General features: G+C 39.8%; 1 protein-coding gene across 6 annotated transcripts in view; it reads left to right on the forward strand.

Annotated features, from left to right (window-relative positions):
• DENND2B (DENN domain containing 2B) overlaps positions 1-27459 on the forward strand; it is a 266149-nt gene that overhangs the window by 27828 nt on the left and 210862 nt on the right. The window contains exon 1 of one of the 6 annotated variants that reach the window (XM_072619492.1): positions 26750-27011. The exons of 3 other annotated variants lie outside the window; for them this stretch is intronic. The gene's annotated coding sequence lies outside the window, so the exon portion shown is untranslated. Of the gene's footprint in view, positions 1-26749; positions 27012-27215; positions 27406-27459 lie in introns of those variants that run through there. 2 more of the 6 variants (XM_072619490.1, XM_072619487.1) reach the window with 2 other exon arrangements.

Below are 27459 nucleotides of genomic sequence, written 5' to 3' on the forward strand. Positions count from 1 at the left end.
GCTCTATCCACTGCACCACCTAGCTGCTCCCTGGACTGTATTACTTATTATGTGAATCCATCTATTTGCTCAGACCTCAGCTTTTGAAGATCAGGCAGTTTTTGAAGGGCAACTGAGTAAGGTAATTCTAGCCCCCAAGGCATCTGCTTATTAACTAGCTTGGGCAGGACCAATTGCTTTTGTTTATTCCATAAACAGAAGCCAGTTAGAGCTTAGGTCCTGCCCAGGGGATGTCCTTGCTTTTTTCCTAACTTGCCCTACTCCCCCTTCAATGAGGTCATAGGAAGGAGCTGAGAACTCTTACCTCACCTCCTCATTAAAATGTCCACCAATCAGGGTTCTTTATGTTTGCCAGGGGAGGTCCAAATGATGTACCATCAGGTCAATCAGAAGGAAAATTCACGTAGGTATAAAAGACCCTGTCAGCTCTTGCTCTGAGTCTTTGGCACGAATGGAGGCTAGCCCAATGTCTCCTGCGTTACCAGGTTATACAGCCCTGCTAATAAAGGTTAGCTTGCCCAGAGACTTGCCTCAGTCTGCTCTTGGTTAAATTTCTGGCCCCTACAATTTTCTGTTATTGGTTTCATGACAATTCTGACAACCATCCCTGTAACCAAAACAACAGTAAATTATATTCCCAAGACTTTTTACCTCAAATAGCAAAATTTCAGTAATCTCAATTTAGGGCTTGAATATTATTAGTTTCCTCATGTTTCCCTAATATTTATCCTTTACTTATAAATTTTATTCTTTACTTATAAAGTTATCCTTTACTTATAAATCAAAACTAATTATATTTTTTTGTTACAGCAAATACCTGATAGCTGACTCATATTAAATATCATTTTCATAATTTTTGTAAGTGATAGCCAAAATTTTTCGAGTGAAAACTCACTCTTCATTATGATAAACTTATTACTATCATATTTTAAAATAAGATATACCTCACTGAATAGTTAACTTTTCAAATGTCTGTTTTTATCACATTCTTTTAAAATTTTAATTCATAGTCTAACAGCATCTAGATAAAAAGAAATTATTTTTCTCCCAGCATTTCTGATACAATTTCCTATATTTCACAATATAATAGAATTTAGAAATGCAGTAATAACATGCACAATATCATGTATTTAAAACAGGAAATAAAACTTATTACCAGTCAGATGATATCAGTTCAACTGAATGCATTTCCACATTATCCTCCATAGAAATCATTCATCTTACTACCTTTGATATTTTATATTAATCACATCTAAAATTCAGTATAGAGTTATCAAGCATGGAGTAATTACATTCAAATAAAGAAATAATTAATAGTCAACATTTGTATAGTGCTTGCCATATGCCAATCACTGTGTTAAGCACTTCACAATCATTATACCATTTTGATCCTGACAGCAACCCTGGGAGGTGAATATTGTTATTATTTTCCTCATAATAAATCAGGAAACTTTCTTTCTTTTTTTGTTTTGCTGTCCAACACCTTTTTTGGGGAAACTGATCTGAGATGATAGTTAACAGGGGCAGAAGGCAAGAGTCACTGTGCTAGGGTAATCACAGGTGATCTTTGAACTGGGTGAATCACAAGGGGTCACTGATCTGGGAAAGAAGTCAGAAGGAGGACCCCCTAGTTCGTATGGTGGGCTCTGGGGGTCCCTGATTTAAGCAGTCTTTTCTCTTTTCATGATCAAAGAAGGATTAAGTACCAGGTAAATTTAAACTGCAAACCACATACCTATATATTTTTTCTTCATTCTGAGATTGTTTTCAAACTAGATACCTTCTTCTTTACACTAAAACAATAGGTCTGTCAATCTTCGGGATGGAGGTGGGGGTGAAAAGTGATCTAAGTATTATTTACTCTTAAAACTTTTAGAGAATTTAATTCTTATTTTTCCTTAAAATAAATTCTATGGAATGGTAGCCCAAAACCCACTATTTCAGCATATGTTAAGCTTCTGCTAAGTGAAAATGATTAATCTCCAAACTCCTTAATGCTTAATCTCTATTTCTCCTTAATCTTCAAATCTCTAAAATCTACTAAAATGTTTTTAGCAGGTTTATAAACCAGGGGAAAAAATTTTCTTTTTTGACTATCTGATTTTGTCTCTGTAATTCTAATATGGCCAAGGCTGAAATGACAGGGAAAAGAAATCTAGATCTTTTCACTTTATCTTCCACTGAAAACTTCAAGTGGGAGTTCTGCTTCCTGGCACAATTGCTTCAAATATCAAACTTTATTAACTTTATTAATAACTTTATTAATTTTCCCCAGCATTCTAAACTTTTAGCAGTTTTTCTGGCTGACTGATTTTAGAAATCTTTCAAAGACTTCCAGGAGCCAAGATGGTGGAGTAAGCAGTAAGTTGCTATAACTCTCCCATATAGCGCCCCCAAATCCTGAAACAGCAGAACCAGCAAAAAGAGAGAGTGAAATAATCTTTTAGCCCAAGAATCTTGGAAGATTGGCAAGAAAGGTCTGTCTCATTTGGGTAAAAGGAGAATTCAGTCCAGGACAGGAAGCATCCCAGCAAGCCAGTAGCAAGCCCCACCTCAGCAAACCAGCAGGAGATCCTGAGCCCCAGTGCAGTGCAGCAGGCAAATGCCAACCCCAGGACTTAGTAGGGGATGAGGCAGACTCCAGCTCCCTGAACTGCCACATGCTTTAGCATAGCCCCAGGCAAGCAGGTAGGTGACAACCTTATGGGTCCCTAAGTAAACAGGCAGCTACCAGCTGAATTACCTCCCTGCCCCCTGATATGCTTCAACATAGCTCTGAGGAAGCAGATAGCTGCTGGGGGCCAGACTACTATGTGCTTCCCATGTAGCCCTGGAGAAATGCAGAAACACCCCACTGGCCTCAGCACACACCAGACACCAGCACTAGGATCCTTTATCAGCACCAGGTAAGCTGCCAGACCCTTATGGCCTCCAGTAGCACCAGCCACGCCCCACCCCACCCCCTCCATGCAGCACCAGACACAAGGGTCCTCTGTGGCCTCAGGGCAGCACCAGTGCAGCACCAGGTAAGCAGCAAGGGCACAAGAAACCTGAGACAGTGTCCCTTCCACCCTGGGGACAGAGCTCAAATATAAAAGAAAGGAAAAGGGCCAAAAAAGATGAGCAAAACAACAACAACAAAAAAGTATCATAGAAACCATAGAAAGTTATTATGGTGATAGGGAAGATCAAGACACAAACTCAGAAGAGGCCAAGATCAAAACAGCTATGAGCAAAGCCCCAAAGAAAAATGGGACGTGATCTCAAGCCCAGAAAGAACTCATTGAAGAGCTCAGAGAAGCTTAAACATCATATAAGAGAGGTAGAAGAAAAATTGGGAAAAGAAATGAGAGTGATGCAAGAGAATTATGAAAAAAGCGTCAACAGCTTGAAAAAAGGAAATGACTGCTTAAAAAGTAGAATTGGCCAAGTGGTAAAGGAGATACAAAAATTAATGGACGAAAATAACTCCTAAAAAGTTAGAATTGGGCAAGTGGAAGCCAATGACAATATGGCATAGCACGTATCAATAAAAGAATTTCAAAAGAATGAAAAAATAGAAGAAAATGTAAAATACTTTATGGGAAAAACAACTGACTGGAAAATAGATTCGGGAGAGACAATGTCGGAATCATTGGACTACATGAAAGCCACAATCAAAGGGAGGATCTAGACAGCATCTTTCAAGAAATTATCAAGGAAAACTGCTTTGCTATCCTGGAACCAGATGGCAAAATAGACATCAAAAGAATTCACCCATCACCTCAGGAAAGAGATCCAAAATAAAGCCTCCAAGGAATATTACAGCCAAATTAGAGAACTATAAGGTCAAGGAAAAAATAGTGCAAGTGTCCAGAAAGAAACAATTCAGATATTGGGGAGCCATAGTCAGGATTACACAGGACTTGGCAGCTTCAACATTAAAGGATCAGAGCCCATGGAACATGATATTCTGGAAGGCAGAGGAGCCAGGACTACAACCAAGAATCACCTACCCAGCAAAATTAAGCGCAATACTTCAAGGGAAGAATGTTCATTCAATGAAATAGAAGGATTTCAAGCTTTCATAAGGAAAAGATCAGGATTGAACACAAAATTTGATCTCCAATATCAAGACCCAAAAGAAGCTTGAAAAGGGAAAAGAAAGCATAAGGGATTCATTGCAGCTGAATTGTTCACATCCCTGCATGGGAAGATGATACTTGTGATTCCTTTTTTTATATATTTATTTTTTTATTTTTCGTTTTTAAAACAGTTCATATCACATGAAACAATTCCGACTTTTGGTCAGGTGATACTTCTTTTACAGCATTTACAGTATAGACCACAAACAAATTTTTTTTAACATTAACCAACTGAGACACAAATAATAACTATGTGTGCTAACTTCAGAAGCCCTTGACCTAATTGTCTCCACACTATTACTAAGAATTAAAGGACCCTAACTTGTTGTTGGTCTAAAGTCCTAAGCCTAATAGCTTAATTTTAGACTGGACCTCAGATGTTCCCCTACCAACAATCTATAATTTAATAGATCTGGTATTAAGTTTACAAACCTTTTGACTATAGAAAATTGCCACTAAGAGTAGGGACATTGCAGGGAAACAATATCTCCCCAACTTCATGTCAGTTCCAGGCAGGAGTAGATTGTCAACTTGCATTCAGTCAGGCTTAAAGTCTGCCAGGTGTCAGTGGGGAAATTGAGTCAGGAGAATCCTACCTCAGCCCAGGCTGAACAGCTGCTCTCCCACCCTTCCCATGAGATCACCTTTCTCAATTCATACCAGCATCTCACAGGCTTACTGGCATCATGGATTGGAGGCTCAGACTGCCTTTCTTGCTATCTATACCTGGAGTTAGACTCAGAAGAACAGTCAGTTAATAGTCCCATAGAATCTTAAAATAGCAAGTTTCAATAACCAGATTTCAGATATGACTATAATTTCACATTGGCTAAGGAACATCTTTTGAGGCAAGTCTTAAGTGGCTTACATGCCTTTCTATACATGTTCTAGTTCCTGATTAAATAGCAATCATAAAATCAAATTTACCATTAAAACCTTAACTTTTCCATCAATGTCAAATTTTACCTGAGGTTACCTTCCTCTAGGAAACTTAGACTAAAATTCTTTTCCCCAGACTAAAGATGTCCCTGATTTAGTCTCAGTAATTAATTTAGTCAGTTGGTTTAATACTAATTGCTTTTACATCACTTTGTAACATGCCAATTTTTCTCCCCATCTCTCCCGTTCAGCCACCCCCTAATACCTTGCATTCTGATTACCCTTTCCCTCAATGTACCCTCCCTTCTATAGCACCCCACCCTTCCCTTATCCCCATCTTCTCTCTTTTCTTGTAGGGCAAGATAAATTTCTATACTCCATTACCTGTGTTTCTTATTTCCCAGTTATATCCAATAATAATTCTCAACATTCATTTCTCATACTTTGAATTCCAACTTCTCTCCCTCCCTCCCTCCCCATCCCCACTGAGAAGGCAAGCAATTCAATACAGATTAAATATGTGTCATTTTGCAAAAGACTTCCATAATAATCATGTTGTGTAATACTAACTATATTGCCCTCTAACCTACTCTATCCCCCCTTATTATTTTATTCCCTCATTTGACCTTGTCCCTTCCCAAAAGTGTTTATTACTAGTTACTCCCTTTTCCCATTTGCCCTCCCTTCTATCATTCCCCTCACCCCACTTGTCACCTCCTCCCCTGCTTTACTGTAGTGTAAGATAGATTTTCATACCAAATTTAGTGAGCATGTTATTCCCTCCTTAAGCCATATGTGAAGAGAGTAAGCTTCACTTTTTCCCCTGTCCCCTTCTCCCTTTTCTCCTCCATTGAACAAGATTTTTCTTATCTCTTTTATGAGTTGTAGCCTGCCCCATTCCATTTCCCCCTTTCTCCTCACAGTATTTTCCTCCCTCATCCCTTAATTTTTATTTTATTTTATTTTTGTGGATATCATCTCTTCTGATTCAACTCAACCTGTATTCTCTGTCTATATGTGTGTGCATGTGTGTTTGTGTGTGCATGTATATCTACAATCCTTCTACCTACCCAAATACTGAATAAAGTCTCAAGAGTTACGTCCTTTCCACATAGAAACTATGTCAGCTTTGGAAAGTCTTTTATGATTTCTCTTTCCTGTTTATCTTTTCATGCTTCTCTTGATTTTTGTGTTTGAAAGTCAAATTTTCTCTTCAGTTCTGGTCTTTTCATCATGAATGCTTGAAAGTCCTCTATATCATTGAATGACCACTTATTCCCTTGAAGTATTATACTCAGTTTTGCTGGGTAGGTGATTCTTGGTTTCAATCCCCATTCCTCTGACTTCTGGAATAACCTATTCCAAGCCCTTCAATCCCTTAATGTTGAAGCTGCCAGATCCTGTGTTATCCTGATTGTATTTTCACAATACTCGAATTGTTTCTTTCTAGCTGCTTGCAGTATTTTCTCCTTGACTTGAGCACTCTGGAATTTGTCTACAATATTCCTAAGAGTTTCTCTCTTCTGGTCTCTTTCAGGAGGTGATTGGTAGATTCTTTCATTATTTATTTTGCCCTCTGGTTCTAGAATATAAGGACAGTCTTCCTTGGTAATTTCATGGAAGATAATATCTAGGCTCTTTTTTTGATCATGGCTTTCAGGTAGTCCCATAATTTTTAAATTCTCTCTCCTGGATCTATTTTCCAAGTCAGTTGTTTTTCCAATGAGATGTTTCACATTATCTTCTATTTTTTCAAACTTTTTGTTTTGTTTTCTAACTCCTCTCCTCATTGGCTTTTTGGACCTCTTTTTCCAATTGAGTTAGCCTCTTTTTAAAGGTGTTATTTTCCTCAGCATTTTTTTTTTGGTTCTCCTTTAGCAAGCTGCTAACTCACTTTTCAAGCTCTTCTATTGCTTGAGTCCAGTTTAAGTTCCCTTTGGAGGCCCTGGAGACATGGGCCTTGACTTCCTGGGACAGTAAGCCTTGTTCTTCCTCATCAGAAAGGATGGGAGGAGACACCTGTTCCCCAAGAAAGTAACCTTCTATGGTCTTATTTTTTTTTGCTTTTTTTGGCATTTTCCCAGCCAGTTACTTCACTTCTGAATCCTTTGTCAAGAGGATGGTCCTGTTGTCCCTCCTCTCTCCAGTGCCGTGTTCAAGGCTAAGATTAGACTCAACTGCTCAATTCCCTGGGGCTTTGGATGAGGGTGGAGCCATCACTCAGGGCTGAGGTTTAGATCAGCTGCTCCCTACCACCAGAGGCTTTAAGCTGAGCTGCCTAGACAATGGATCCAGGTTGCTTCCCGGCCACTGTAGCTACTTCCAGTCTGCTGCTGCTGCTGCTGCTGCCGTTGTCTGTGGCTATTGCTAGAGGAACCCTGTTCCCTTCTTACTCAGTTGGGAAAGCTCTCCCACACTGACCTTTGGAGCTTTCTTTGTCACTTGTGGGTTGAGGGATCTGGGACCCTCCCTGCTGGGAACTCTGCCCCACAGGTCTGGTCAGGTCCTGTTCTTCCCAGTGCTGTGTGGCCAGGGCTGGGCTCCACTGTGCTCAGCGTCCTGTGAGATAGACCTTTCCTGTCGGCCTTCCAGGTCACCTTTGGCTGGAAACCTCTTTCACTCTGTTGTTCTGTGGCTTCTGCTGCTCTAGAATTTGTTGAGAGTCATTTTTTACAGATATTTTGTGGGCTGTGAGGGAAGCATTAGAGTATATGCATCTTTCTAGTCTGCCATCTTGGCTCCTCCCCTGATACTTGTAATTCTTAAAAATTATACCACTAATAGTATAGGTAGAAAGAATATACATGGACAGAGGGTATGGGTATAAGGTGAATTTGAGGGAATGACAAAAAACTGAACAAGGGGTATATACTGGGTGGGGAAGGAAGGGAGAGTTAAATGGGGTGAAATTATTTCACATGAAGAAGTATGAAAAACCTATTACAGTGGAGGGAAAGATGGGAGGGTGGATGATGGTCATCACTTGAACTTTACTCTCATCAGTATTGGCTCAGAGGGAATAATATACTCAGTCAGTTGAATATAGAAATCTATCTTACCAGACAGGAAAATTGGAGGGGAAGAGATTAAGTAAAGGGTGGAGGAGACTGAGAGAAGAGAGGGCAGACCGGGGAAAGCAGTAGATAGAAGTAAAACACTGTCAAGAAGTGAAAGGGTGAAACAGGAGGAAAAATGGGATGGAGGGAAATACACAGTTAGTAATGATAACTGTGACCATGAATAGATTGAACTCTCCCATTAAGAGGAAGCAGATAGCAGAGTGGATCAAAAATCAGAATCCTATAATATGTTTTTTACAACAAACACACTTGAAGCAGAGAGACACACACAAAGTAAAGATGAGGGGCTAGAGCAGAATCTACTGTGCTACAGATGAAGTAAAAAAAAAAAAGCATGGATAATGATCCTGATCTCAGACAAAGCAACAGCAAAAATAGACCTAATTAAAAGAGATAAGGAAGGAGAGTACACCTTGCTAAAAGGTGCCATAGACAATAAGGTAATATCAATACTGAACATATATGCTCCAAGTGGCAAAGCATCCAGATTCTTAAAGGAGAAGTTAAGTGGGTTATAAGTTCATGACCAAACAAGGGATGGAGAGCATTATAAAATGTACAATAGATAATTTTGATTATGTTAAATTAAAAAGCTTTTGCCCAAACAAACCTAATGCAACCAAGATTGGAAGGAAAGCAGGAAGCTGGGAAACAACCTTTACAGCAAGTGTCTCTGATAAAGGCCTCATTTCTCAAATATATAGTCAAAATTTATAAAAATACAAACCATTCTCTAACTGATAAATGGACAAAGGATATGAACAGGCAGTTTTCAGAGGAAGAAATTAAAGCCATCCATAGTCATATGAAAAAGTACTCTAAAGCACTATTGATTAGAGAAATGCAAATCCAAACAACTCTGAGGTACCACATCACATAGATTGGCTAATGTGACAAAACAGGAAAATGATAAATGTTGGAGAAGATGTGGGAAAATTGGAACACTAATGCATTATTGGTGGAGTTGTGAACAGATCTAGCCATTCTAGAGAGCAATTTGAAACTGTGCCCCAAAGGCAACCAAACTGTGCATACCCTTTGATCCAGCAATCCCACTGCTAGGTCTGTATTGCAAAGAGATCCTAAAAAAGGGAGAACATCCTACATATACAAAAATATTGATAGCAATCCTTTTCATGGTAGTAAGATATTGAAAATTGAGGGGATGCCCATCAATTGGGTAATAACTGAACAGCTGTAGTATATGAATGTAATGGAAAACTATTGTGCAATAAGAAATGATGAGCAGTCAGATTTCTGAAAAACCTGGAAAGACTTGTATGAATTGATGCAAAGTGAAATAAGCAGAACCAGGAAAACAATGTACACAGTATCAGCAATACTGTGTGATGATCCACTATGAATGGCTCAGCTCTTCTCAGCAACACAATGATCCAAGACAAGTACAAAGGACTCATGAAGGAAAATGCTATCCACATCCACATAAAGAACTGATGGACTCTGAATGCAGATCCAAGCATACTTTTTTTCCCTTTATCCTTTTTCCATTTTTTTCTTTTGATCTGTTTATTTTTTCACAACAGTGACTAATATGGAAATGTTTTACATGATAACACATGTATAACCTTTATCAAATTGCATGCAGTTTTAGGAAGAGAGGAAGGGAGGGAAGGAGGAAAACCTGGAACTCAAAATCTTGTAAAAATGAATGCTAAAAATTGTCTTGACATGTAATTGGGGAAAAAATAAAATACTATTTTAAAAAAAGAACTCTTTCAAGGTAGCAAAATCTATAAACAATACTAAACACAATACAAGACAAAGATTTTCCTGGAAAAAGACAAAATGCTAAGATAAGCACATACTTTCTAACCTTAATTTTTTCAATTGACAATAATGAAAAGAGCCAAATTGGGGATGGTGGTGCAAAACAAATTACCACTTGAATTTCTTGCAGATTTATGCCAGATGTCACATAACTTAATAGCTGCTTAGTTATTCCTATAAACTATTGGGAACATCCCTTGGTCCCATGCTATAAAAAATCTATCCAAGAAGGAGCTTATAGGTATCTTACTACTTTCTTTACCATCCTAGGGGAAAATTTAAAAAGAAAATTCAACTTAATCCTAAATTATCCAATCCCTGGGGCAAACAATAATCTAAACTAAACTCTAAATTCCCCTCTCCTGGGCAAAACTAACTTAAATTGAACCTTAATCCAAAACTTTAACTCTAAATTTAACTGATTTCATCTTTCACCTATTACACCACCCTTTCCCTCTAGCTAGCATGCTGGTGGTAATAAGCACAGGCTTTCTTCTTTCTGCAGATGTGGTATAGATTTCAGATCTTATTCATCCATTCTATGCAGGAACCATATGTATACAAATGTATATTTATAGGTATATGTGTATGTGTATATGTGCATATATGTGTGTGCAGTTAAAAGTATAGGTCTGGAGCTAAGAAGAAAGTCTAGGCTGGAGATAACATTTACATATCTTTACTTTAACATAGGTGTAAAAGACCTTGTTTTCTTCTTAATTTGGGGCCCTGTATTTTCCTCGGACTGTAATCAGGGTGATGTTAGAGGTCTCTGGCCTGAGCGTGGACATCAGTTTGCTAATTGGACCACATACTTCCCGTATAGAATCCTTAAAAAGATGATTTTTATGGAAGTCAAATGAGACTTAGCAATATCATAGAAAGTACATATCATGATGTGATCTAGTCCCCAGCCATACATTGTCCAAGTATGTTTGGACAAAAAGCTGCTTTGGGAAACTTAGTGATTTCCATAGAAGGAGCAAACTAGGTGATAATGCTAAAAGCAATAGGTATTCTTTGGGAGTATACACTTGTGATTTCTTTAATGGAGACATCTCCCAATAAGGAAAATTTCCCTACCAATATAGCAGCAAATTTTTAGCAACTTATAGTCTTAAGGAGTTCCCTGGTGGTGTTGAGAAATTACTTAACTTTCCGGAGGCACACAGCTAGTATGTGCTAGAGGTAGAACTTGAATTCAGGTCTTTCTAATACTGAGGCTCTGCCATGTTACCTCTCAGGCCTGTATTATGGGGACATTTTACTTCACAAATGGAAAATGCTTAATATCAGATCCGGGAGGGTGTGTGTGTGTGTGTGTGTGTGTGTGTGTGTGTGTGTGTGTGTGTGTGTGTGTGTGTGTGTGTGTGTGTGTGTGTCTATATATGTGTAAGGAGATGTGGAATTTATACCATTTATATAATAACAGCAAAGATAATCACCTTTGAAACATTTATTAAGGACTCAGGATGAAACATGCTATCCACCTCTAGAGAGAGGGCTGATGGACTTGGAGTGAAGGCTGAAACATATTTTCTTCTCTTTTTTTCCTTTTTCTTTACTTTTTTTGGACATGGCTAATATGGAAATTCATTTTTCAAAACTATCCATATTTGTAATAGGTTTTATTTTTTTTATTTCCTCTAGGGGAGAGGAAAGAGGATGGAGATAATTGAAAACTTGAAATAGAACTGATTAAAAAAATAAAGGTAGGGGGGTGGAGCCAAGATGGCGGAGTAGAAAGACACACATACACATAGCTCCGAACCCACAACCCATAGAACATCTGTATAAAGTAACTCATGGAGGATTCTGGAGCAGTGAGGCCACAGAACAGTGGAGCGAAGGAGATTTCTGTTCCAGAGGGACCTGCAAACCTCTTGCAAAAGGTCCATCGCGCTGCGGATGCAGAGCCCAGCCCAGCCGTGCCGCGGCCGGGCACCGAGAGGAACAGATCTGAGCAGGCTTCAGGGACAGGATCTCCAGCGGCCGCGCAGGTCCCTCCACCCACAGGTGATGGGGGTCAGTGAGAGGGTCTCTTTGGCGTGTCGAGAGGGGAGTGGGGTGCCCCCATAACTCAGGCCCCCTCGGGAGGCAGAAGCTGAGGCAGCGGCAGACCAGGGCTCCCCAAGCAGGCAGGAGCCTGGATCCATTGTTGAAGGTCTCTGCATAAACCCCCTGTGGGAACTGAGCCTGAGAGGCGGCCCTGCCCTGACCTGAGCACCTGAACTTAATCTCACACTGAATAGCAGCCCTGCCCCCGCCAAAAGCCCTGAGGCTGGAAGCAGCATTTGAATCTCAGACCCCAAGCGCTGGCTGGGAGGATTAGGAGGCAAGGTGGGTGTGAGGAGAATATTCAGAGGTCAAGTCACTGGCTGGGAAAATGCCCAGAAAAGGGAAAAGAAATAAGACTATAGAAGGTTACTTTCTTGGTGAACAGGCATTTCTTCCCTTCCTTTCTGATGAGGAAGAACAATGCTTACCATCAGGCAAAGACACAGAAGTCAAGGCTTCTGTGTCCCAGCCCACCCAATGGGCTCAGGCCATGGAAGAGCTCAAAAAGAATTTTGAAAATCAAGTTAGAGAGGTGGAGGAAAAGCTGGGAAGAGAAATGAGAGACATGAAGTCAAAGCATGAATAGCAGGTCAGCACCCTGCTAAAGGAGACCCAAAAAATGCTGAAGAAAATAACACCTTGAAAAATAGGCTAACTCAATTGGCAAAAGAGGTTCAAAAAGCCAATGAGGAGAAGAATGCTTTCAAAAGCAGAATTAGCCAAATGGAAAAGGAGATTCAAAAGCTCACTGAAGAAAATAGTTCTTTCAAAATTAGAATGGAACAGATGGAGGCTAATGACTTTATGAGAAACCAAGAAATCACAAAACAAAACCAAAAGAATGAAAAAATGGAAGATAATGTGAAATATCTCATTGGAAAAACAACTGACCTGGAAAATAGATCCAGGAGAGACAATTTAAAAATTATGGGACTACCTGAAAGCCATGATCAAAAAAAGAGCCTAGACATCATCTTTCATGAAATTATCAGGAAAACTGCCCTGAGATTCTAGAACCAGAGGGCAAAATAAACATTCAAGGAATGCACAGAACACCGCCTCAAAGAGATCCAAAAAGAGAAACTCCTAGGAACATTGTGGCCAAATTCCAGAGTTCCCAGGTCAAGGAGAAAATATTGCAAGCAGCTAGAAAGAAACAATTCAAGTATTGTGGAAATACAATGAGGATAACACAAGATCTAGCAGCTTCTACATTAAGGGATCGAAGGGCATGGAACAGGATATTCCAGAAGTCAAAGGAACTAGGACTAAAACCAAGAATCACCTACCCAGCAAAACTCAGTATAATACTTCAGGGGAAAAATTGGTCTTTCAATGAAATAGAGGATTTTCAAGCATTCTTGATGAAAAGACCAGAGCTAAAAAGAAAATTTGACTTTCAAACACAAGAATGAAGAGAAGCATAAAAAGGTAAACAGCAAAGAGAAGTCATAAAGGACTTACTAAAGTTGAACTGTTTACATTCCTACATGGAAAGACAATATTTGTAACTCTTGAAACTTTTCAGTATCTGGGTACTGGGTGGGATTACACACATGCACATGCACACACGCACACATACATAGAGACAGAGTGAATTTAAGAGGATGGGATCATATCTTAAAAAAATGAAATCAAGCAGTGAGAGAGAAATATATTGGGAGGAGAAAGGGAGAAATGGAATGGGGCAAATTATCTCTCATAAAAGAGGCAGGCAATAGACTTTTTAGTGGAGGGAAAAAGAGGGGAGGTGAGAGAAAAACATGAAGTTTACTCTCATCACATTCCACTAAAGGAAAGAATAAAATGCATACTCATTTTGGTATGAAAACCTATCTTACAATACAGGAAAGTGGGGGATAAGGGGATAAGCAGGGGGGGGAGCTGATGGAGGGCATGGGGAGGAGGGAGCAATTTTAGGTCGACACTCATGGGGAGGGACAGAATCAAAAGAGAGAATAGAAGTAATGGGGGACAGGATAGGATGGAGGGAAATATAGTTAGTCTTATACAACATAACTATTATGGAAGTCATTTGCAAAACTATACAGATTTGGCCTATATTGAATTGCTTGCCTTCCAAAGGGAAGGGGTGGGGAGGGAGGGAGGTAAAGAAGTTGGAACTCAAAGTGTTAGGATCAACTGTCAAATAATGTTCTTGCCACTAGGAAATAAGAAATACAGGTAAAGGGGTATAGAAAGTTATCTGGCCCTACAGGACAAAAGAGAAGACGGAGACAAGGGCAGAGGGATGATAGAAGAGAGAGCAGATTGGTCATAGGGGCAATTAGAATGCTTGGTGTTTGGGGGGGAGGGAATAAAAGGGGAGAAAATTTGTAACCCAAAATTTTGTTAAAATGAATGTTAAAAGTTAAATAAATAAATTTAAAAAAAAATAAAGGTAACCAAAAAGACAGTGGTAACTATCAGCCCCCTTCCCCTGCAAAAAGTAAGGGGTATTTACCAAGGTTGAACCGTGGAACAGAACACTCCCCACACTCTCACTCCCCCTAGTCTATGATACCCTCTTGTAATTATATACAGAGTCCAGGGGAAAATGAGCTCTTGAAGAGCGCGTGTGGCAAATGCCTTCCTCCTCGTTCTTGGAATTCCTTTTCTCCAAGCCTCCATTTCTACCTTTTGTGGGTTGCTAATGAAATTCCCTTTAGGCATGGTACAGCTTTTCTACTGGGCTCCTTATGGAGAGCCAAAGCTTGTTTTCCTCAGTGTGTCCACTTTGTTCTTAGCTCCCAATGTAGACACCACAGCATTTCAGGGATACTGGTAGGACTAGTTTAGACATCTAAATTCACCAGACCTACCAAGTTCTCGAGCTCTTCCTCTAGCCAAAGGATAATGGGACATTCACTTGCCTTTTCCTCCTCCCAGTCCAAGTGATTTTTTCCTATGAGGCTAAGCCTAAGACTTGATGCTTCCACTACAAAACTTCTTGACCCTCAAAATCTCAATTCCAAAACCAGCTATCTAGCTTTATACAAAATCCCAGGGGGCGTGGCCAGATCCTTCAAGCAATCTAGACAGATTTCTAATCCCGTCTAGTTTAAGTGATTTTGATTAACTTATTGTTTATTTGGAGGTGTCCTTGTCCTTATTCACACCTCTAATTCAATCCAGATGTTCTGTCTCCTGATAAAGGTACCAATTTAATCTTTAAATGGAATGGGTGATTGATTCAGTCAACCTCTATCCATAAAGGATGCAATGGGATCTCTGGAGGGCACAGAATACACAGAATCCAGACCTTGTATGAGGTGATCTTTCATCTTGACAATGATTTGATCGAGTGGCGCCTGCTTAGGGCAATATCTAAGCCTGGTTATTCCAGGTTTGGTGTGGCTGCCGTAGGTTGTATCTTGATGTTGGAGATTGCTGGGTGTTTCATAGGGAACATCTCTAATGTCACAGACAAGTGACATTGACGTTGATGATGGTTTTTACTTGGGAAATTTCAGTTTCTATTATGGAAGTTTCCTACCAAATTTCAGAAGAGGGCTGGGGTGTCAGGCAAGAGGAAGGGGCATGACTAGGGCAAAGACAGCCTGTCCTAAAAAGGCCCCACAGGTCCAGGAAACCAGAGATTTTGGGAGAACTACCCCAAAACTTTCTTAAGATAACCCAGTAACAAATTTTCATGCAATTGATAAGGGATTAAGCCTTAGTGCTATCAGTCATCTCTTCTTTTCAACAAAATTACAGATTTTTTCTTAACTCCAACAGAAATTCCTCAGGTTCGAGGAGAAAAATCTCTACTGACTCTCTGTCTGTTTGTCTCTTTGTCTCTCTGTCTCTCTATTCCCTCCAGATTTCCATTCTTTTTGTACATGAGCACAACTGTGTCAGGAAAAAACTCATGAAAATCAGGAAGCTATTTACAAACAGATGTGGCATTTTATAATCACATCTGCATGTTTACCAAAATTGCTCTCTGAAGCTATTTGGTAAAGTCAAAAGTTGTGCATCGGAATGCCCACAAACAAAGTGCAGGTTGCAATTCTGCTGATGCTGCAAGTTGGCAGTTGGATAGACATGGGCCCTTGACCTCACTCTAGATTAGAGCATAGCTTCCTTTGTATTTGTTTGAGAGAGACACAGAGAGAGAAAGACAGACACAGAGAGACTGAGAGAAAGAGAGACACAGAGACAGAGAGAGAGACAGAGTGAGACAGACACAGAAAAAGAGACAGAGACAGAGCAGTGGAGAGAGAGAGTATTCCCTGACATTTTCAAATTTAAGTGGTTTTCTTTAGTCAGTTGTTATAATTTTTCTGCTAGTCCACAGAGCCATTTCAAAAGAAAGCATATTCAGCCATTTTTTCATGTGGCTTTACTACTGGACTTAAGTATGTATTCTGGAAATACTTTATCTTCCCCTTTTAAAACACTGATGTAAAATTTTGTTAACTCTTCTGTTTAAAATGTTCAAAATGGTAACGATCTGGTAGGGCTACAAAGTCCTGTAGAAATCAGTTTTGTGTACGTACCTTGCAAAAAGCTCATATGCCCAATCTTAGTGTACTTGTTTAGGAAACAAATTTGATAGTTGCATGATGGCATGCATACCCCTCTCACAATAATATTGTATTAAAAAATTTCACTTTACAGAAGACCCAGGTTTCTAAACTAGATTTCTTTTGGAAGAGAAGAAGAGTTAATCTCCTTTGTAATTGGAAAAAGTCATAGACATTGACAAAGATACACTTCTTAATTTAAACTCTTCCCCACTGCCCCCATTCTACTGCTTTTGTAGAAAGAAGTTAGAGGATAGAGGAAAGGAGCCAGAGGAAATGGCAGCACCATCCCTTTAATTAACTCTAATAACCACTAAGAAGAACAAATGAATTGTTGGTGGCTATGCCTAAAGGAAGAATGATGGCAGTTGGAGAAAAATAGCCTAGAGTTTTGGATGCCAATTTGGTGTGAAAGCCTGTATTCTGTGAATAGACCTCAAGGTGGGAGCGGGGAGGATGTCTGATTGTGACATAAAAAGAATTCAGAATGAGTTAAAAAAGGAAGTTTATTTGATGTGAGGTATGTGAGCAAGATCAGGGTTAAATTAAACTGAAACTATGACAGTAAATGATTTAGTAAGGTACCTCATTGTATCTAGATGGTTTTTTCTAAAGAAATCACTCTTTATGACTATCTACATTATTATATTTTAAACTGCTCACCATTAAGTTTTTAAAAAACGGTTAACATTCCTTATCTTTCTTAAAATACATTTTATTGTGTCTTTTGTTTTTACATTATCTACATTTCTAACTATTTTTCACCGATCCTTTCCCAGAGAACCATACCATATCATAAAGATTAATAAAAAAAACTCAACAAAATTAACCATCATGTGTTACCCCTATAGTCCTCCCATCTCTGCATAACTCGTATTTGAGGTTCAGCTTGGTCATTATAATTACAAAGCATTCAGTTTTTATTTATCTCTTTTTGTTCATTCCATTTACATTATTGTAGTTGAGTATATTTTTTCCTGGTTATATTTACTTTGCATCAGTTCATATAAGTCTTCCCATGATTCTCCGTCTAACTCATATGTTTTCTATAATACAATAATATTCCATTATGTACATATACCATAATTTGTTTAGCCATTCCTCAACCAAAGGGCAGGCTACTTGACTTCTAGCCCTTTACTGCCACAAAAAATGCTCTAAGGATGTTGATATAAGTGGAACTTTGCTTTTTGTTACTGATCCCCTCTCCATGCCTAGCAATGGATCTCTGGGCCAAAGAGTATGGATATTTTAGTCAATCTTTTTGCATAATTCTAAATTGCTTTCCAGAATGGTTGGGCCAATTTACAATTCTGCTGACAGTGTGTTAGTGTGCTCATATTTCCACAACCCTTCTAATATTGACTGTTCTAATTTGTTATTGTCTTTTCCAATATTCCGAATGAGATCAAACCTTAAAAGCTGCTTTGATCTACATTTTTTTGCATTTAGTGATTGCCTTCCCATGGTTGCTAATAGTCTGCAATCTTTATAAGAACAATTTGTTCATATCCTTTGACCTACATTCTTCTTTAATGTTGGTCTTTAGATATTAGAACATAGAGCTTTTTTTTTTTCACAAATAAAAAGGGAAGGTATGATAGTGTTTCCCATGTGCTACACTGGGGAGACAAAGACATGTTCAGTAGCCTCATTATCCTGCAAGTTTGCAGCAGCCTTGGTACCCTACTCCTCATTGGTACCTTCAGTACTCTCTCTGATTGGAGGGCAAGGACAAAGAATTCCTTCCAAAGCCTCCATTCAAGGAGGGTGCCCTGGGCAGCCAACCTTTCATTGGCCATCCAGCTGCAATCTTTTAGATTTCATCATGCATCTCATTCTTTCTCCTTTCCCTAGTTTTTCAGCCCCTTTCTGAGTGTTGTCTTTCCCTATTAGATTATCAACTTCTTGAGGGCAGGGGAATATCTTTCGTTTTTGTATTTGTGCCCCCATTGCTTGGCACAGAAACTGGCACATAATAGATACTTAATAAATGTGTATTGACTGACTCACAAATTGTTCTTCCTCTCCAAGAGTTTACATGCTATTTTTTTAAAGCCCAAAGTCATGCTAATCTATATAGTAACCAATGTATGACTGATAACCTGTTTTCAGCAGACCCAAACTGCAGGTAAATTACCTAAGGAAAAATAAACTACTTCATGAGAGCTGCATCTGCAAACCTAATCCTATAAACCAACTCTAGTTAATATCATACTTTCTGAATTTCATTTAGGAAAAAATCCATTCCTTTCCCCACTCCAGCTCCAACGAAAAGAAAAATGAAATACTTCTAATTAATTTACCTTTAAAAATTCAACATTACTGATGAGTTTTGTTTTTAATTACCTTTATTTCCAAATATATCCTTTTCCGCTCTCCTGCCAAAGACTCATCCCTTATAACAAAGAATGAAAAAACAGGAATGGGGGGTGGTTGGGTGGGGTGTGGGGGGGAGGGGAGGTGGGAGAAGAACCAATTTAGTAAAGCTACCAATATATCAGCTGAGTTTGGTGGCATGGGCCATGTTCCATGTTCATAATCCCCCACCTCTGTGAAAAAGGGAGGGAAGTATATTTTTTTCATCTCTTTAATGCCAAGTGTGGTTATTATAGCCACACAGCATTTAGTTTCTTTGTTGGTGTTCTTTCCCATTATATTGTTACTGTGCAAATTTTTTCCCCGGCTTTGCTTACTTCATTGACAGCATATGTCTTTCCATGCTTCTCCACATTTTTCAATTAATTGTTTCTTGTGGTACAGAAATATCCCATTATATTGATGTGCTGCAATTTGTTTAGCCATTCCCCAATCAATGGACATTGACTTTGTTTCCACATACTCATTAGCTTTTCAGCCTGACTCTTTCCTCAATGGTTAGCATACTCTCCCTTCTTCATACTCTCCTGAAATGTCCACCTGAAAATATTGATGCCCCATTCCTTATCATCAGCTATCTTTTCCCTTATTCCCATTCATCTTAACCTTATTCTAAAATGCTCTATTCCATACCTAGTCATCTCTTCCACTGGAATTCCTGCTCTGAATTAATACCCTTTCTTTCATCTTAAACTCCTTCCTTTCTTATAACTTACATCTTTTAACACTCACTGAGTGAAACTACATGTTCCAGACCACCCCTTCTAGTACTGGTTAAACTTTAGTACCCTCCACTCCCGGGTCATGGGGGTTATACTTCCCTCTTATCACTTTCAGATTCACCCTCTATTATGATCACTCAGAAACTTTTCCTTTGATGTTCACATTAGTTAAATTTATCTCTCATTCTAGATCCTGGTGGGCATTATTTGTTGCCCCACCTCCACCCCAAGACATTCTCCTTCTTTCCTAAATTAACTAAGTGCCTACTTTGCAATCTTTCACTCTACCCCTTTTCCTACCCTTGTAGTGAAGGGATTCAGTGTACATGTTGATGGTTCCTTAAATGCCCCCGCTTCCCAGTTCCTCAATTGACTCAGTTCCCATAATCTACTCCTCTATTATACCTCAGCTACACATAGAGATGGTCATACATACCACTGCTTACTGTCACATACAAGTTTTCTACTTCCATGTTCATGAACTCTGAAATTGCTTTCTATGATCATAAACCTTTACCATTCCATGCACCTAGGTGGCACAGTGGATATAGTGCCAGGTTTGGAGTCAGGAAAACCAGAGTTCAAATCTAGCCTCAGATACTTACTAGTTGTGTGACTTGTGCAAGTCACTTAACTTCTGTTTGCCTCAGTTTCCTCATCTGTAAAATGGAGATAGTACCTACCTCCCAGAGTAGTTGTGAGGATCAAAAGAGATAATAATTTTAAAACACTTAGGACAGTGCCTGGAGCATATTAAGTATTTAATGAATGATTATTGATTGGTTGACTATATCACCACCTCGGTGAGTCTGTTGAATTTTCCACTGTCCTCTGCATTCAAATACTTTGCCCCCTTGTCTTGTTTCTGGTTGCATCTTACTCTCTACTCTATCATCCACAGCTTTCATTCCTATTTGTATGCTGCTGAACCAATCTAGAGAAAAGTCACACAACAACCATACAACCATACATTTGCCCACTACAAATGTCTTACATAAATTCAACTAGACTCCTTCCTGCAGCAAAATAATCCTTTTAAACCTCCTTAATCAATTGGATTCCCCAGTCACTATAGGGACTATTCCAAACCTTTTCATCCTTACTTAAGCCTCTCAGCTGAAAACCTTTCCTCATATTTCATACACACACACACACACACACACACACACACACACACGTATTGAGGCTATTTACCAAGAGTTTCCCATTGAAGCAAGTGCTGTGGAGTGCTTAGATCTTGGTAAGACATCAAAGACCAAGGTTGTCTACTGCATCCTGGGCCATTGCCAAATGTCCCCATTTTTGTCTTGCTTCTGGACTTCAAAACTCTGGAAAAGAGAATGAAGCAGATAACTGTGTTTTGCCCTATGACATCATTGGTCTTCTTCGAAAATGAAGGATGACAATAACTTTATTCTCTCCTACTTGGTGATCTTATCAGCTATCATGGGTTCAATTAAAATCTATATACAGTTGATTCCCAGGTCTAAATATCTAACCCTAATTTCTCCTGAGCTCTGGTCTTGTGTTATCAACTGCCTTTTGGACATCTTGAATTGGATATCTCATAAGCATCTCAAACCACAGAACTTGATTATCTTCCTCTCTCCCTGATCCCTGAATTCTTCTCTCTTTTGAACTTCCATGCTACTGTCACAGTCCCACCACTCCCCCAGTCATGCAGGCTCACAACCACTGTGCCATCCTCAGTTCCTCATTCACATTCACCCACATGTATCCAGTCTATTGCTAAATCTTGTCCTTTCTACCTTCACAATGTTTCTCATCTATGTCCCTTTCTATCCAGTTACTACCCTGGCACAAGCCCTCCTCATCTCTTGTCTGAACCATTGCAGTGGCTTTCTGGTTGATCTCTCTGCCTGGTCTTTCCTTCTCCAGTCTACCCTCTACTCAGCTACCATTAACTATGTCATGCCACTACTCAACAAACTCCAGTGACTTCCTATTGCCTCTAGGTATATTTGTAAAGTAAACTCTGCCATTTAAAATCCTTCACTACATAGTCCCTTCCTACCTTTCCAGCCTTCTTACCTGTTACTCCCCTCCACATACTTTACAGTTCAGAGAGATTGGCTTACCTGCTGTTTTTTTCACATGACACTCCATCTCCCAATTTGGTGCCTTTTCTCTGCCTATCTACCATGCCTAAAACATTCTTCCTCCTCACCTCTCCTTTCTGATTTCCCTGGCTTTCTTCAAGACTTAGCTCAAATCCCACCTTCTGCAAGAGACCTTTCCTAATTACATCCAGAGCCACTGTACCTTTCCTCTGACATTAGCTCCCATTTGCACTCTATATACCTTGCATATACAAAGTTGATTGCTAGTTGTAACCCCCATTAGAATGTGGGCTCCAGGAGGGCAGGGAATCTTTTCGCCATTCTATTACCCACACAGTATCAAATGTAAAGAAATAGTTTAATTTCACATCCCTCAAACATGAAATGATTAACCATAACTATACTGCTGTGACTTCTAAGAAAGATGACTATTGTAGTTATGTCTTATATGTGATATATTATAATTACCTTCACAAAGTGTCTAAGGCTACTATTTCTAGAACATAGGAAAGTTTGGCTAATTAAGGTTAATAGAGAGGAAATGGCTTAGGGATAGAAGGTGTGGAAGAGAGAATGAAAAAACAAGAGTCAGGCTGTCTAGCTAGATAAAGCATTTCATAAGCATGTACTATATACCAGGCATTCTGTAAGCCCCGGGAATACAAAAACCAGCAAACAGAAAGACAGCCCTGCCTTAAGGAGCTTATATTCTAGCAGGGAAAAACAATACAAAAAAAAGAGCTGAAAAAGATAGGGGGGAGGGAAGGTACTTTAGCTGGGGCATGGTGGAGAGATGATCTGGGGCATCGCAAACTGGTCTAGGTTTGAAGAAAAAGCATGATAGTCTGGTGGCTGCTTCCCCAAATGGAAATTCAGACAGGAACTCACCAGTTGGGTGAAGAGGCCATAGGAGTAGAGACTATCCAAATTAAATAAGGATGCCTAGTCTCCAGGTGAACATCTTTATCAGTAACTTGGTTAAAGATATTGATGGCATGCCCATTAAATTTGTGGATGACACCAATCTGTGTGTATTGTGCAATGTAGCTAACAAACTGGATTACAGGATTCAAAAGAAAATCTCAGTAGGCTTGAGCATTGAGCTAAATCCAAAAAGATGAAGGTCAATAGAAATAAATGTAAAACTCTTATTTTTGGCTTCAAATCAACTTCACAAGTACAGGATGAGCAAGGCAGAGTGAGATAGAAGTTTATTTGAATAAGATCCAGAGTGCTTTACTGAACTGAAAGCTCAGTATGAACTGACAGTGAGTTATGGCTGTCAAAAAAAATGAGTGCAACCTTGGGGCTGCATTGAGAGGCATAACCTTCAGGAGTAATGAGGTGACAACACCTCTGCATGCTGTCCTGGTTATACCACATTGGCAGTATTGTTTTCAGTTCTGGGTGACAGATTAGGAGGGATACTGACAAACTGGAGTGTCCAGAGTGGGGCAACCAAGATGGTGAAAGGTCTGGAGTCCATGTCATATGTGGATTGGTCGATGGAACAGGGGGATGATTGCACATATATATCCTATATCAAATTGCTTATCATCTTGGGAAGGGGGAAGGGAGGAAAGGAGGGAGGAAATTCGTAACTCAAAATTTAAAAAAATGAGTGCTAAAAATTATCTTTATATGTAATTGGAAAAAAATAAAATATAAAGAATAAAGATAGTGCTTATCAATTAAAATAATTTAAATAGTTTTATTTGTTACAGTTTTAAGCTATTAAAACTTAAATTTGCATGAAGACTTTTAGGACACTATGTATATTACCTTAGTAGTTCAAGAATGTTTGATTTCTTCAGTGTGGATACTTCATCTTCTAATACGCATAATAGTCTTTCCTGTCTTAGTAGTTGTAGGTAGTTTGCTGTAGCTGAAAAAAACCCTATCATCTGCTGATGAACTGACTTCAGCTGGCCCTCAGACAGCAGACACACAGCTGGTAACCAGGCTCATACTTAGAGACTTAACAATTTGATAGGATCTTTGAGAGCTTGTCCTCCAGCAGCTTAGCCTCCGAGTGTCTCCTTTGTGATCCAATGAGGAGGCACTAGAACAGAGATTTATTGAAAGATATACATACATATTATAGATACATACATACTGAAAGATATACATATATTACATATACATATATAGAAAGATATATACACACATATATACACATGTGCATATTGAAAGATATATACATATTATCCATACATACATATTGAAAGATATACATACATATTATATATACATATGTATACTGAAAGACATACATACACATTATATATACATATGTGCATAATGAAAGATATACATACATGTTATATATACATGTGTGCATACTGAAAGATTTTTTGCATATTATAATATATACACATACATACATGCACATATATACATTATATACATATCATATATTATGTATGCATACACATACATGCTATATATACTATGTCATTCAGATATTTGTGGAGAATAGTTGCTATAAAAGATACAGGCTAATAGACCTTAGATGACCTCAGAGGCAGGAAGACCTGGGTTCAGGTCCTACCTCTGACATTAGCTCGCTGATGCTGGCCAAGTCACTTACCTTCTTGATGCCTCAGGAAAGTTTCTAAATCTATAAGCTGCAGATCTGGTACAATCTGCTTTATTGGAGAGAGTTTCCTCATTGAGAGTTCCCCATAATATCAATGAAGTCAAAGATCTGGAGGGGGAAATGGAGCTACAGACACATTTATGTGTGTGTGTGTGTGTGAGTGTGTGTGTGTGTGTGTGTAAAAGCTCTCTCAATTAGACATCAGAAACATCACATTTCTCTTATAGACAATTATAATTATATATTATTACATAATAATAATTGTATTATTATTATACACAACTATTTCATGTTTGCAGCAACCATCTTCTGCACTTTGCTAAATGTATGTTATGGTTGTTAGGTCCATACTTCAGCTCATGTCAACAATAATGACAACAGCTAAAAGAACACTGAAAATTGCGTAACACCTTTCTAAGATCAGACATTGAATAAATGACTTTCTGTTCTTCATCAAATTGCCCAACTTTGCTATTTTTGTTTTTCGGTTGTCTCAGACTCTTTGTGACACCATCTAGAGTTTTCTTGGCAGAGATACAAGAGTGGTTTGCCATTTCCTTCTCCAGCTCATTTTACAGAGGAGAAAACTAAGGCAAACAGGGTTCAGTGACTTGCCTAGGAGTCACACAGCTAATAAATGTCTGAGGTAAAATTTGAATTCAGGTCTTCCTGACTGGTTCTTTATCCACTGCACCACCTAGCTACCCAACATTGCTATTAGTTGAGTTTAGATTTGTTCTAATACTTTTAAAAATTTTTATTGGAGTTGAATTTGTAAATAAGGGCTTGAGCTCATGAGATTTCTTTGTTTTTTAGAGAATTGGCTTTGTCTATATATGAATATTTATATCTCATTATCAGCCTCTCACTTGACTTTTATCGTTAAGTTGTAGTAGTGGCCAGTTATGAAATCAATCAGTGAAGCCAGAGATGAAATCAATCACTAGAAGAAATCTTTTGAGCTTCTTTGAAGTTGGTGATCTTGACAGATGTCAGCTCTAGTATGAATAAGTCCCACCATGTCACCCGCCTAATCAACAAATGCCAGTGGCTTCCTATTACATGCAGGATCAAATATGAATTCCTCAGTTTGACTTTCAAAGCCCTTCTCAACCTGGCTTCCTCCTACTTTTTTAGTCTTCTTATCCCTCTTTCCATGTCCTCTGTAATCCAGTGACCCTGCCTCCATCTCCCTCCTCTCTACATTTTTTACTCACTGTTCCCCCTGCCTTCAATACTCTTCCTTCTCTTGGCTGCCTCTAGACTTCCCAGGTAGAACAGGCTTGGTTTGGGGAAATAGGAACTTGGGAAGCTCCTTCAAGGAACTTTTCTCTTCCCCAGTACCATTGAGCCAGGGCTGCATATGCCCTATGATGGTGATTTTCTGGAGTTCCCCATGAAACAGTTTTCTGTTTGATGGTAGCAGAATTCTGAGAGACTGAGAAGTTGGCTCAAAGTTGGGACAGGCTTAAGCAAAATTCCTCCAAAACAGAATTCAGCTCCCCTCAAGGACCCCATCTACTTTAGTGAAATGAAGCTGCAACCCTACTAGGTTAGTCTCTTTTCATTCCTTCCAATGTTTCACAGCACTGCAAGGGTTTCACGAAGAACTTAATCTGAAACTAATACAGCCCATGCAATTCTTGATTACATTGTCACATTGTTGCCACCATGATGTTGCTGCCTGGCTGCTATGAAGGCCACATGGACCTTGAGCAGACACACTGCAAGAGGTTGTAAAGAGTTAATGCTAAAAATGCTTTTGTTTTTTTTAAAATTGCTCCTTCTTTGGCAAGGGAAAAAATAGATGTAATCTCTTCAGTTCCTGCCACTATTCTTATGTGATCATGAATTAGTTAAATTATTTCTAGTATGTATCTTAAAGTCTCCATCATTTTTGATGCAGACTCTGCAGCTGAGTAAATACTTTTTCAGGAAACCTGACAGTGGAGTTGGCTTGTGCTTTGATACAGGCCCTGGCCTTAGAACGTGCTTTTGCTCATTCTCTCTGCATTTCTTCCTTGAGAATGGAACTAGGTTTGTGAAATTCCAGACAATTTTCATTGTTGCAAAGAGATGCTAAGATCTATTTACAAGAATTTATTGGGGGGAGGGGGAGGGAGACGGAGTTGTTGCTTTCCTGTCTGGCTCCCCAAACATTGTAGCCAGGGAATATTTATTGGCTCAGATTTTAGGTGGGATGCAACATTCTTTGCCATCTGCTTTATCCTATCCTATTTAGCATGGCTTCTGCAGAATTCCTTCCTTCATTTGGTTTAGACTTATTGCTAATTCCCAGTAGGCCATTGCTTATTATTTTGGGGAGGTCTTGGTTTTGCGTAATGTACTTAGGATACATTCTCACACAGTCCTTAAGAGCTTCCAGGGCAGACTTGGTCCCTCACTGGTTTGTCTGGACACAAACAGCCTCTGCTCCCCGGTGGTTTCCGAATTAGCTGCTCCAGGTAGGATGAGGGAGTAGGTCATAAAGTTCCTCCTCCTTATGGGACTATCCTGCCCTCCCTCAGACTTACGGACTAGAAGAAAGGAAAAGCCTTTGAGGTTTGCCTGAAGGCCAGCTAGCTGCTCAGGCAGCTTTTCCGAGCAGACTCTCCCAGCTCATGCATACCAGCAAGTCCCTTTTTTCCTTCAGTGATTGAGACCATCTGGACTTCAGGAGGGTCACGTGTGTGTGAGAAAATGACATAAAGTTTCAGCCTTTCTTGTTTTCCGCGGCTCCAAGTAAACCAACCTGGGGCAGACGCAGAGGAGGTAAGGAGAGGAGAGTGCCCTCAGTCTGGGCAGCGACCCCAGGACGAGTCCTGGGCCAAATCCCCCTGATCCCCCCGCCGAATCTCCCTCTCGCCCTTCACATCTACATCCTGCACACACCCCTCCTGGGTCCCTGCACGCCTACCTCGGCCTCCCCGCCCCCCCGGCTCCCCCTCCTCCCCGCCCCCGGTCTCGCTCAGTCTCCGGCGCAGGCACACCTCCTCCACGCCCCGCTCCTTCCAGATCTGCTCCGGGCTGTGCGGCGCTGGCTCGGCTCGCCTTCCCCCCAGAGTCCTGCTTGCAGCTGGGGGTGCGGATGCCTGTCCCGCTGGCTGCCTGGGTCTCGGGGAGGCGCTTCTGCGGATGGCCGGACTGCGGCGATCGGGCCGCAGAGGTGAGTGAGCTGGGGCCGGAGGGCGCGCGGGGCGCGGGGCGCGGGGCGCGGAGC

The sequence above is a fragment of the Notamacropus eugenii genome, chromosome 6 (genome assembly GCF_028372415.1).
Source record: "Notamacropus eugenii isolate mMacEug1 chromosome 6, mMacEug1.pri_v2, whole genome shotgun sequence".
NCBI lineage: Eukaryota > Metazoa > Chordata > Mammalia > Diprotodontia > Macropodidae > Notamacropus > Notamacropus eugenii.